Below are 13,509 nucleotides of genomic sequence, written 5' to 3' on the forward strand. Positions count from 1 at the left end.
TCTCACCTCCCGGTTGGACTTTGATTGTCTAATGCTTAGACACTAAGTCGGTGACGGTGATCCCATCTCCCCTGCCAGAGCAATTTGTCAAACAGCCGAAGTCTAAAGCAATCAGGGCCTTGGTGTTCTACTGCCATAAGGATTGCTTCCTAGGCGATCCAGTCAGAGCTTGGCCTGGAACTTGATTCCTTACTTATAGACAAGACAATGATCATTCTCCTAGATCTGACAGAAGCAAGAAACTCTGGTTGCTACTGGAAAGCCACAGCATGAAGCCAAATGACACGTGGAGAAATGCAGGGTGAGGAGAATTGTAAAGAAAGAGAATTGGAGGCACTCAACTGCCGGACTTCTCACTGAGGTAAGCCAGCAAGCGCTGTTTAGTGTGTCAGTTCTCTTATGTTCAGTTTTCCAATATTTGTCTTGAAAGCATGCTCGCTGATAAACCTTCTCCAGCCTGAAGGGTTTCATAACTGACACCCTGGATTCTGGCTGCTCTAAAACCGCCCCTCTTCTGACACAGCTACTTTTACCAATGAACATCTGTGGCTTGCGCCTGCCCTGCCTCCAGATGGGCAGGGGGAGTTCACCTTTAGCATTGAAACAGCTCTAGTCCTTTCCTGAGATTTTTACAGCCATGTATTTCTGGCCCCAAAGAGAGGAGAGAGTTTTTCCTCCTCCTGTTTAAAAAAAAAAAAAATCTGTCACATTTCCAGAAATGTCCTCTTCCTAGAATGACGGTGCAAAGAGCACCTAACACAACAACCATCACCACTATCATGACACCCTATAATCCCAAAGCATATTCACAAATAGACTAAATGGGAAAATTAATGATCGACAGAGCTAGCATACAAACAGGTTTGCCCAGTTACAAAGCCCATGCTTTTTCTACTATACCAAGTCGGCCATCTAAGGAGTGTGAACTTGATTGAAAACTTTCAGTCAACAAAGTTTAATAAAAGAGTTGAGAGTATAAGTTCTAGGCAAAAAAACCTCCCTCAAAAAAAAATCTATCTATCTATCTATCTATATATATATATATGTATAATTTCTAAATGCTGAACCCTGTCCACTTGACATAGCTTACAATCCTTTTTGTTGGCTTATTGATGTGTCTACTTAAAAAATTTATTGAATGTACATATTCATATTTTATGCAAAAATAGACTGATAACTGCCTTGATAGTAGTCAAGATAAAATACTATAAAGGTTACTTTTGACTGATCTTATGAATGAAGTATAACCTGAGCTCGATCTCAAAGGGGACTTAAATTTGAGCAAGTGAATATTTGGGGAAAAGACAGGGGAAAAAGGAAATTCCAAAATGAAAGAGCACAGAGCAAAAGCACGGCGGTACGAAAGTGTGGTGCTCATCTGTAAAACAGTAAGTAGTCTCATGTGGCTGTGCTGCAAGGAGGGTCAAGGGCAAAGTAGAGTGGCAGTTAGGCTAGAGAGGCAGACGGAGGCCGATCACGCCTCCCAAATGCCCAGATAAGGGATTAGCCCCAAGTGCAGTAAACAACGCAAGTTGGATTGTTGGGCATGATTTCAACTTTGCCTATGACGATTAGCACACCTCCGGGAAGTGTTCATACTGTTTTACTGACTGTGATGCTTATCTCCTTTGCCTGGAGAATCAAATTAGGTGGTGGGTAGATGTCAATTACTGAGAAACAGTGTGAGGAGGTAGATGTAAATCATGTGAGACATACAGATGAGCCAGAAGGGACGAACCAGGAGTTTGTAAGAGTTCTGCTCAGTGGAAATGTAAGGCTGAGGCAAGCCCAGCTGAAACAAGGTGCTGACTCCAATCTGGAGAGCATGTTATTAGGTGAGCCGGCAGTCTTCCGTTTGGAATAGTCTGGGACACACCTGATACATGAATCAACTACAAACTCATAATCGTGTTCTCAATCTTCTACCGAAAAGCTAGGAGAAAGAAAGCACATACCAAACTCAAGCACATATTTGTGCATGCGACTGTGCTTGCCCTGTCTAACAGTTTGGCTTTCTCAATTTCTGAGAATTCATCCTCAACGGACAGGTTTTGAGAAGATATCACCTCTTTGCAAAGACTAACAGCAGCATATCCTTATCAAACCCTGTTTTCCTTGTCTTTCCGTCATCTCCAGCCCAACTTTGTAAGTTAGCAAGGTGGTGGGGGAAGAGTAGCTAAAGATTTTTGGCGTTAGCACTTATTCTTTTTTATAACACACACACACACACACACACACACACACACACACACACATAAAATGCTCTGATATTCAAGAAACAGGAGATACTTAATACAGCAATTTAATAGCCAAAACATATTTCCTACTAACTTTTATGCTAGAAATCTAAGGTGACTATATAGTACTATTAAATCACTACTATAATAAATTAATCAAAGCTCTGAGGTGACCAAAATGTGATGATGTTAATTCCCCAGTCCTTCCTATGACCAAGAGTAACCCAAGTAGAGCAGTTCTAATGAGATTTATGGTCACTTAGCTTCTCATTTAACTTACACTCATAAAATAACATGGTTTATAGTGTGTGTGTCCACAGTACATAAACAATAGCAGAAATAGCAAGTTAAAGACTTCAATAATTAAAATTGATGGTCATCCACTGCAGAGAACACTCCAGGTATAAAGTAAAGAACAGTCTAAAAATAACACTGAAAATGACTATATTATTTAATATGCTGTTTCAAAATAATATCATGTAAGTGCCCCTAAAATGCTTTTTATGCTGAAGAGTTAGAAAACTTGTGTTTCCACTTGTGAAAATGCCACTATAGAATTTCTTTGATAAGTCTCAATTTAAGAAAAATTAATCAGCAAAAAGCATTAGCAACATGTATAGTGTTGTGACTATAGAACAAAAGAGGATGCCACAAAAAGGATAATGAATAAATTTTAATTGTTAAACCCATTCTCTATCCTGTGCAAAGTTCCATATGCTTTGGAGGCCTTTTTCTGGAGGTGAATACATATTTCCTATCCATGGGGGGCCTTTCCAGCTTTACCAATACACCCTAGATACACTCCTTGGGTTTTTTTAATTCATTTGTGTTAATCAAGGTATGATTATATATGCTTGGGGGTAGGAAGCAGTGTTTTAGAAATATATGATTCAGCAATTGGCAGATTTCCTCAAATATCAATGTTCACGTTAAATATAGACACTGAAGAACTGTTGACAGCAGACAGCATAGCTGTAGTTGGCATAGTGCCACAGGTGAAGGAGTGGTGCCTGCCTCACTCTGGGTGTGTAGGAATGTTGTTACGAGGTTTATAGAAAAGTTCCGTCTAGGTTATCACCTGTTTATTGTAAATAGACTATAATCCTACATCTGTGCAATGGCGAGAACATTGAAACAGAAGGGTGGATGTCTGCATCCTAATATTTCTGCTAAGGGCATTCAATAATTATTCAGCAGGAATGAGCCTAGAGATTATGCAAGTCCTCATTCTAATGTTATGAACACTGAATTTTTTAAGGGCCTCCAGCAGCTAATTGATTTGTCCAAAGTCTCAGGTTAAAGTGGCAAAGCTGGGACTCTGACCCCAACGTTTTCATTCCCAGACCTGCGTCATCCTGTGGCTCTGCTGACACGATGCAGCTCCTCCTGGAATTTCCGCAGCGGGGAAATGAGAACATTGAACCTGAGTGGTGGTTTTCTCAAGGGCCAGTTAGAAACGGGCATAAGAGGATGCACAATAGTCAAGGCTTGGGGCCTCATAGGAGTTTGGCGTAGGATTTATTTTTTAAACATTTTATGGAAAGATAAAAATTGGAAAACCACAGTTACTGAGGATATGCTTCTAAGTTCTATAAACGTAAAATCATCTTGCATGCATTCAAATTTAAATAGAATTTTACTCTCATAAATCAAGCAATGTATAGCCATTCAAAAATAGTACAGGTTTTTGTTTGCTGCTGTTTTTAAGGATGTGGAATAGGAAGCTTAGAAGGTATTGTTGGAGACATATTATTTCTAACATGAAAAATATTAGAAGAGCCATTACTTTTTGAATGTTTACTAAGTCCCAGGTATTGTTTCATGAGCTTTACATATATTAATTCATTATACCTTATAAGAACCTCATGAAGTGTGGGTTCTCATTTTATCCCCATTTTAGAAATAAGGAAACTAAAGCATTAAAAGATTAAGTAATTTATCCAATGTCACATAGCGAGCAATATTCCCAGGGTCCATTGGGTCATGACAAATACGTTCATTATAAATTATGGTCAAATTAAAACATATCTGTGAGGCCGGCCAGTGGCTCAGTTGGTTAAGAGCTCACTCAAGAGTGTGAGCTCTGAGCAACAGCGGTTCGAGTCCCGGCCCGAGCTGAGCTGCCAACAGGTGGCAGGATGGCTCAGCTAAAAAAAAAAAAAAAAAAAGTGTCTGTGGTCTTCATAGTGTACAGAAACTTTTATGTCTGTAAACTACGTTTCTAAGCTCATCATCCGCAACACCAGTGATGGTCATTGAATTAATACCCTACACAGATAATCACCATTCACTGAAAACAACGGAAGCACACAAATTATCATCATGTGATGTATGAGGTCAGCAACGTCTTGATTGGTTTCCTGGCTGAGATCGACCTTTATATACACATGGTAAAGAAGCCAAATTCTGTTAAACTTACGATATCTGGGTTCAAAACTAATGTAAAAATTACCAATATATAGTAATTCTCACAAAATAGGTATTAAGAGATGGGAGTATTATAAACACCACTGTCCTCCAGGACAAATGCACTGACTTAACAGAAGCCTGGACAGGTATGAGGAAACCACGTCATTAATAACAGGCGCCTGTAGAAACGGGAATTCTGGAGCGGCCTGTCTTCTTCAGGAGGACAGACTTCGTAATCCTGCTGGGGCTGCAGCGTCCCCTCACTGCCCCCACTTACAGAAGCCTCTTCTCTCCAGCTGCTCGGGACCATTTCAGCCCCATTCTCTCTTGCAGACCTTGCTTTACACACTCCATCCACTCGCCTAGTTTTTGCTGCTCTTTGTTTACTTGTTCCTCATGCAGGAACTACATTTTACCCATCTTCAGTTTTTCCATTGCATTTTCCTATTTTCAAAACATTATTGATTGAATGACAATGGCACTAGTCACACACTCCCAGATTTTCAGAGGACATCAACGGCCATATGCAAACTCTGAAAGCTAAACTCTGAATGCTGAAATCATCCATCTTTCTGAAAGCTTCCTACCCCCAATTTATTTGATAAGAGCCATGTGAGTTATCTTTCTGAAGCCCAGATCTCACTCTGAAGTTAAAAACAAAACAAACAGGGCCGGCCGAGTGGCGCGATGGTTGAGAACTCGCTTGGGACGCCAGAGGGCCCCGGTTCGGATCCCACATGTGAGGGCCAGTGACACTGCCCTCCACAGCTAAGATGCTGAACAACAGCTCAACCTGGAGCTGGGCTGCCATGAGTCGCCGGCGACGGCGTGGGCTGCAGTCCCTGTGGCAGTGGGTTGCCATGGGCTACCGTGTGTGGCCAGCAGCCAGCGTGAGCGGCCAGCAGCCGCAGTGAGCGGCCGTCCAGAAGCCGGCGACTGATCTGCCTCGCCAGAGAAGAGCGCAATGATGGTGTCAACTTGGGCCAGTGAAGCAACGTCCTCCACAACTAGACTGAAGAACAAAACGACAGCAACTTGTCTGTTCCCCTTTCCCCAATTCCCCAGCACTGTTCCCATCCCCCAATTCCCCAATAAAAATCTTAAAAAAAAAAATAAAAATAAAAAATAAAAACAAAACAAACAAACAAACAAAACCTTCAATGTCTTCCATTACCTATTCCTAGAAAATCAAATTCACATTCCTAAGTTTGGCAGCTAAGATGTTCCAAGATCTGATCACAGCTTAACTACACTCAAATCTCCACCTAAGCTCAAAGCACAGTGGTCGTTGACTTTTAAATGCAGCTCCCAAACTCCCATACTAAATTGATTGCTTTATTTAAACATTTTTCACTATAATATCAGCACTATCCCATTGTGTTGAAAATCTTTATTTAAGAGTCTATCTGTCCTTCAAACTGTGACCTTCACAGGACTGGGACCCAGTCTGGTAGACTGGCCTTTTGTATACTCGTGTTCAATATCTAACAGCCTGCAGATAACCACTAACAGGCATTTCATAAATGCATGCAAAAGTGCATTGGAAACCCTCGACTCCGTGCCCGACTGCGGTCCTCTGTATCTTTTCATTGTTGCCTCCTTAACAGTCACTCATTCATCAGAGACCTATTAAAATTGTAATTCTCCCTTCAGTCACTAGAGTTCATAGACAGGGAGGGAAGAGAAGAGAAAAGAAGAGAAGAGAAGAGAAGAGAAGAGAAGAGAAGAGAAGAGAAGAGAAGAGAAGAGACGAATATTAATCTCTGAATTGGCAGATTCTAATCGGCAGATGCTTTACATGTTTAACTGAACCATTAAGGAACAGAAGTTGAGAATCTACAGAGATCTGGAAAAACTGATTACAAACCAGCCAACGTATGCACATTGATCATTTTAAGAGATTTTAATCACTCATCAGTCTTAAGGTTAATATATGGTAATGGTATATGCTATCTAACAATTGTGGCAATTAGCAATTAACAAAGTGCCAGATATAAATTCGTAATCACCAGCGCTTATATACTCTGCCTTCTAACTACCATGCTGTTGGCCTGAACACTATATATCACTTTCAGCTATAGGACCCATAGGGTTGTATTAACAAGAGAATATGGTGGGCCAAGCACGAAACTGACTATATTTAAATATTGTATTGAGCTGAGGTGGAGTGTTCACAGGTAGAACAAAGATAAAGGCTTACTGAAAAAAAAAAAAAAAGCCAAGTAAATACTGTTCTCTCACCGCTCTGGAGGCCAAGTCTGAAGTCAAGGTGTTGGCAGGCCCCGTGCCTCTCGCGTGGCTTTGGGAGGCTGCCGGCCCCGCCCCCTTTGGCGTTCCTGAGCTCGTAGCTGCATCACAATGGCTGGTCCTCACAATAGCCTTTTTCTCTGCGTCTCTTCTCCTCCGCGTCACCTCTGGGGACACTTGTTGGATTCAGGGCCCACCTAATCCAGGAGGTTCTCATCTGAAGATTCTTAATGACATCTGCAAAGACCCTTTTTCCAAATAAGGCACATTCATAGGTTCCAGGCACACCTATCGTTTGGGGTGCCACAATTCAGCCCACTAACCACCTATATTATTATTATTTGTGGAGGGGTGTTGTTTTAGGAGATGCTGTTAGTCATGTGGGTTCTTGAGAGGTTTTTCTCCTGCTCAGGCTGCCGGTTTTCAATGATTTTTTGCATCAAGAAGTGCCTTTTCCTTAGTTTGATCTTCTGTTTTATCCTTTTGCAAGGTTTTAGGTACCCATTTTTAGTTCATTTTAATGTGCTTCCATCTGTCATCTTACCCCAGCAGTACATTTGAAATCATGAATCACAGTGATCCATGTACCTTTAGACTCTTGTGTGATCACCTAAAAGGGTATGTTAAAGTCCATTAGGAAGGTCAGAATCTGTTATGTCATTTCTTTGTTGTAATGTGATCACAGCAGTTTGCCATCTAAACAGGCATGGCGTGCCTCAGCCAACTGAGGGACTCGTAATGTCATATCTTCCCCATTTTTACCGATTTAACACGTTCTATCCTCACTTGCTTGATTCACAGAAATCTCTCCTTTCCATCTTCTGAATTGTCTGAGAATAGAGAGAGTTGATTCAGTGCAAACAGACAATGTTGACTTCCATTTACCCTGTAGAGAAAACAGGGCTCTCTGATCCATCCACAGCTTCTGGCTCATGCTTTTTCTTTCTGTTTTTGATTTCTGTCCCAGCTACAGGGTATCAATACAGAAAACCTGCACAAGGTAGTCTGATGTTCTTGTTGGTCCAGATGCTCGTACCAGCTCCAACCATGCACAGGCCTCAGGTACCAAAATTATAATTATTTAATTCATACTTACATGCCCCAAATTATCTGCGAAGAGAGATGCAAGGGCAGGGTTCTTGGATCTGAAAGTTATACCCACCCTTACACTCTTTTCTAGAGTAAATTTTCCCCAACAAACATCTTGATCCTGATGTTGAGTCCAGGTGACCAGTCAGGATTCCTTTCTCTCACGATGAATTCCCCCATCAGCGGATATCAGCCAGCAAAATTCAGTCTTTCATAAAGAATCTAATATCTCAGGATTTCAAAACTAAGGACTTGAGTTCTTAATCTCATCCAGCCCAGGAAAGTATCTGTGGGAACAAAATTATTTCCCCCCTGGCAACTAGCTGTGCATACCAAGGGATGCTTGATTTGGAAAATTATGTAGTCATAACGTAAGTAATGCTAATCTTATTTTATTGTTTAATTAACTGATTATTTTATTTCACATTTTAAACTAGACTTTATTTTTTGAAACAGTTTTAGGTTTACAGAAAAACTAGAGAAAAAGAACAGAGTTCACATATATCCCCTCCACTCCATCCATAGTTCCTACTGTTAATGTCTTGCATTAGAGTGGTACCTTTATTAATTCATGAATTAATATTGTCACATTATTAATAACTTAAGTTCACAGTTTACATTAGGGTTCACTCTTTGTGCTGTCAAGTTCTACGGCTTTTGACAAATGTATGTTATGTATTCACCATTACAGTGTCACATAGTTATTTCCACTGCTCTAAAATTACCCCGTACACCATGCATTCCTCCATCCCTCCCCAACCCCTAGCAACTGATCTTTTAATGTCACCATAATTTTTCCATTTCTAGAATGCAATATAATTGGACTCATACAGTACGTAGCCCTTTAAGGCTGGATTCTGTCACACAATATACATTTCAGATACCTCCAAGTCCTTTTGTGGCTTGGTAGCTCATTTCTTTTTTTTATCACTGATTATATTCCTCTGAATAGAATGGTAAGGTGACTGTCTGTTCAGGGATTTTGCCCATCTCTTAATTGGATTATTTCTTTTGTTATTGTTGAGTTTTAACAGTTCTTCGGATATGTTGAAAGCAAGTCCTTTTGCAAATATTTTCTTCCCTTCTGTGGCTTGTTTTTTCATTCTTGTAACAGGGTTTTGATTTTAATGAAGTCCAACTTCATTTTTTTCTCTCATGGATTGTACTACTGGATGTTGTATCTAAAAAGTTATCACTAAATCCAAGGTGGTCTGGATTTTTTTTACTATGTCATTTTCTATGAGTTTTACAGTTTTTTGTTTTACATTTAGGTCTATGATCCAATTTGAGTCCATTTCTATGAAAAGTATAAGGTTTTTTTTTGGTGTGTTCCAACACTATTTGTTGAGAAGACTGTATCTTTCTCCATTGAATTGGTTTTGATCCTTTATCTCAAAGAACAGTTGACTATATTAGTGTTGGTCCATTTTGAGCTCGCCTAGTGATTTGTCTGTTCTTTCACCAATAGCACACTGTTTTGATTACTCTTGCTTTAGAATACGCCTGGAGTTTGGACAGTATCAGTAGTCCTCACTTCCCTTTTCAATATTGTGTTGGCTATTGTGGGTCTTTTAATATCCACATAAACTTTAGAACCAGGCTGCTGACAGCCACAAAATGACTTGCTGGATTTTGACTGGAATTGCATTGATCTACTTGGAAATAATTGATGTCTTAACAATATTGAGTCTTCCGTGAACGTGGACTATCTCTCCATCTATTTAGTTCTTCATTGATTTCTTTCATCAGGGTTTCATAGATTTTCTCATTTAGATATTATATATATATTGTTATATTTATACCTGTGCATTTCCTTTTTTGATGCTAATGTAAATGATGTGTTTTTAAGTTCAAATGCTGATTGCTCATTACTGGTATATAGAAAAGCAATTGTCTTTTGTATCTTGTATCTTACAACCTTGCTATGACTGCTTATTAGGTCCAGGAGTCATTTTGTTGATTTTTTTAAAATTTTGCATAAAGAAGGTGATGTCATCTGTAAACAAAAAATGTTTTATTTCATCTGTATATATTTTATTTCATTTTCTTGTATTATTGGATTAACTAGGACTACTCAAATGATGTTGAGTAGGGGTGAGTGGTAACAGGGTATATCATTAACTTGTTCTTAATCTTAAAATAAAGACACTTTAAAGTATTAAAAGGTTTTTTAAATGAAGAGAGAGAATATCAGATTTGAATTTTGGAACAATAACTCAGTGTCAATAAAGAGGACTGATGTACACTTGAGGTAATGCGATCAACCAGGAGCCGACTTAAGGCTCTGGAAGTGGTCCTGGTGGTATTTGGTGACTACCTGAGCCGAGAATATAGCAGTGGACGTCTACAGAGTGAATGACGTATACAAGTGTTAAGGAGAGATACTAGTTTATAGGATTTGGTGAAGAATGATATGAAGAAGCAAGGGTGTCAAGGATAACTCCAGGCTTTCAGGACTGAATGGACAAATGCAAATGCTGTTACCGAAGACAGAGAATGGGAAAGCAGGAACAGGCTGAAAGTGACGGTAACTAGCTCTCTGTTGTGCATAATGTGCCCCAGTATGTCTGGGTAGAGGTTTTATAACTGATATTTGAGTTAAATGGCTCTGAAGCTCATGGAAGCACACCAGAGAGTACCTGGGAGCTATCTATTCAAAGACAGAAGTTGAATCTGTGAGGACCCCTAGAATAGAGTTAAAGATATTAGAAATTGTAAAAGTCAATTATCACCTATTATACTTTTAGATATTAAATTTTATAACTTATAATAAATGACAGCCCTTCATGTACACTTATTAGACTTAGTCATTCTAGGAAATATTTGGCCTTCTATAGCAGGCTTTATAATTTTAACCAGACTCTATTATGGTGACTAAGAATTACATAATTCAATCACATAAGTCATGTTCAGGCAAATTAATTGTTATGGATAAAATAATGTATAACATCCAAAATTTGTTCCTATTGGATATCAGAAAAGTCCCTGACATTTTATTCATAACAATTTTAGAAAGAAACAGATGTTCAAGAAAAAGACTTCCTAGCCTATTTGAAACAAGTTCTGGGTTCTTGTTAACTTATGGTATTGACTTATAACTCATATATTATTTATCATATATTATTGCAATTCATATTATTATTTATATGGAAAACAACTATTGTGCTGAGCATTCTGTGGGATACAAAGATGCATCAAACATAAACTGTCCTTAAGATACTTACAGACTAGTATAGGGAAATAAGATACAAACTTCGGTAAGCATACAAGGAGTACAGAGTTAAGAATCACAGACAATTTTAAAATAAAATAAAACACCCCCATTTACAGTAGCATCCAAGACACGTAAAATACTTAGAAATAAATTTAACAAAAGAAGTTCAAAGCTTACAGTCTGAAAACTACAAAACATTACTGAAAGAAATTACAGGATATCTAAATAAACGGAAAAACATCCCATGTTCATGGATCAGAGGCATGGTTATGCATCGTTAAAAAGAGCTCCCCCCAACCCCCAAATTCATCTACAGGTTTAACAAAATCCCTTTCAGAATCCCAACTGGCTTCTTCCTAGAAACTGACCAGTGATTCTAAAATCCATATGGAATTGCAAGGGACCTAAAAAAAGCCAAAACAATCTTGAAAGAGAACAAATAAGACTCACACTTCCCGATTTCAAAGCTTACTCCACAGAAACAGTAATAAATAAAGTGTGGTACTGGCACAGGATAAATATGATACGAGTATATGAATGGAATAGAATTGAAGAGCCCAGAAGTAAACCCATACCATTCATCTACAGTCAAAGGGATCAAGGATTACTCAATGTGGTAAAGGATAGTCTTTTCTTCTCCGAATGTGGCTCATTTGTTGCTTGATAAGTATTTCTAAATAAATTTCACTTCAGTCCTTGATTATATGTCCATTGGAGACGACTTCTTCTTCTTCTTTTCTCTTTCTCCTATTTATTATTATTATTGTTGTTGTTATTGTTATTTAGAAGAATTTGACACAGAGCATTGCACATAGTGTGGGATTGATAAATATTTATGAAAAGAAAATTATCAAGACAGGTCAGCAATAAAGGAAGGGATGAAGGGGAGAAAATGAGAAAAGAAAATGTGATTTTTTTTCCATGTCTCAAAAAATTTGAGCACTTAGAGAGACCTCGGGGATAACTCAATTTGCACATTTTATAGGGAATTGGAGAGTCCCTAAGAGGTTAAAGGAGGTATCTAAGATCACAGCGCTTGCTAAGAACAAAGCTAATAGCAAATTAGGCCTGATTCTTCACTCACCGCCCCTACACTCCACTGCAATGCTGGTTCACTGAAAAGCAATCTAATCAAGGTGTCAGTGAAAATATGTTTTTCCATGCTGCAGAAGATTGCTTTATTTATCCTGAAAATGGATGTTCAATCATAGATTCTAAAATAAAATATGTAACTTTAAAATCATTGCTAATTGAATTTATGGTTCCGTTTTTTCATCTACGTTATTTCTATTTTGTTACTGTGGTTGAGCTAAACAGTGAAAAACAAACAAGCAAGTAAACCCATATCAGCTAATACCCACAGAGTGGAGCAGATGGCTTTGCAGACCTAATGCCACAAAATTTAGGTGTCAGACTAACCTCAGGGTACTATTCTAATTTTCCTTTAAGTTTATGAATTCTTTCCAAATGAGGGAGGGACATACATGACATTATTTAGTGGGCCTCCCAGATCACCGAAATTCCTCAAAAATAGGAATCTCTGAGGGTGTGGCTCTACAGTGTGTGTCTGAACAAGCCTTTCAGTTCATTCTGAAATACCCTAAAGTTATGAATCACTGCCTTGGTCCACACCCATCAACAATTTTCACCTAAATTACTGAAGTTGTTTCCCACTGTCTGCTTGCTTTCTATCTCAACATTATCTACATGGTTGACAGAAAAAACAACACCACTATAAGATAAAAATCTTATGGTGTTATTATTTCATTTTTCATTCATTCATCAAACATCGATTGAGAGTGCTAGTCTGCCAGGGTATAGCAATGAACACAAAGGACAAAGATTTCTATTCTTTATGGCTCTTACATTGAGTCTTTTTTTTTTCCCCCTGCAAACTCCTCAGTGATTTCCTGATGCTTAGGGAAAAGTCCAAATGCCTCTGTATGGTGGGCATAGCACGCAGGGGTCCAGGCTTCCTCTGAGGTTTGGGTTCTCATCTTGCATCCTACGATCCCACCACACCAGGCCAGTTGGTTTCCTATTTACATTCCTTTGCAAAGTGATCCATCCTCTGCCTGGAGTGGCCTTTCAACCCTGTTCTGCTCCTTTTGGTAACACCTACACATACTTTAAGATTCAAGAATCATGTGTGACTAAAAGTCATGCAAGAAGAAATATTTGATCTGATTAGGCCTGCATGTATTAAAGAAACGAATCACTAATTAATAACCTTCCAAAACAGAAAGCACCCAGCCCAGATGGGTTTGCTGGTGAACTCTACCAAACATTTAAGAAAGAAATTAGACCAAATTT

At 38.8% G+C, this 13,509-nt stretch overlaps 1 protein-coding gene and 1 long non-coding RNA gene across 7 annotated transcripts in view; one reads left to right on the forward strand and one right to left on the reverse strand.

Annotated features, from left to right (window-relative positions):
- IL7 (interleukin 7) overlaps positions 1–13,509 on the reverse strand; it is a 59,406-nt gene that overhangs the window by 22,933 nt on the left and 22,964 nt on the right. The window lies entirely within an intron of this gene.
- The window catches only part of LOC109387836 (uncharacterized), an 86,657-nt gene that overhangs the window by 14,521 nt on the left and 58,627 nt on the right, over positions 1–13,509 (forward strand). For 2 of the 4 annotated variants that reach the window (XR_002125111.1, XR_002125108.1), the window contains exons 2-3: positions 224–361; positions 7,861–7,955. This is a non-coding gene — a long non-coding RNA (uncharacterized LOC109387836). Of the gene's footprint in view, positions 1–223; positions 362–7,860; positions 7,956–8,073; positions 8,268–13,509 lie in introns of those variants that run through there. The other 2 variants (XR_002125110.1, XR_002125109.1) reach the window with 2 other exon arrangements.

Source organism: Hipposideros armiger, unplaced genomic scaffold (genome assembly GCF_001890085.2).
Source record: "Hipposideros armiger isolate ML-2016 unplaced genomic scaffold, ASM189008v1 scaffold_170, whole genome shotgun sequence".
Classification (NCBI taxonomy): Eukaryota; Metazoa; Chordata; class Mammalia; order Chiroptera; family Hipposideridae; genus Hipposideros; species Hipposideros armiger.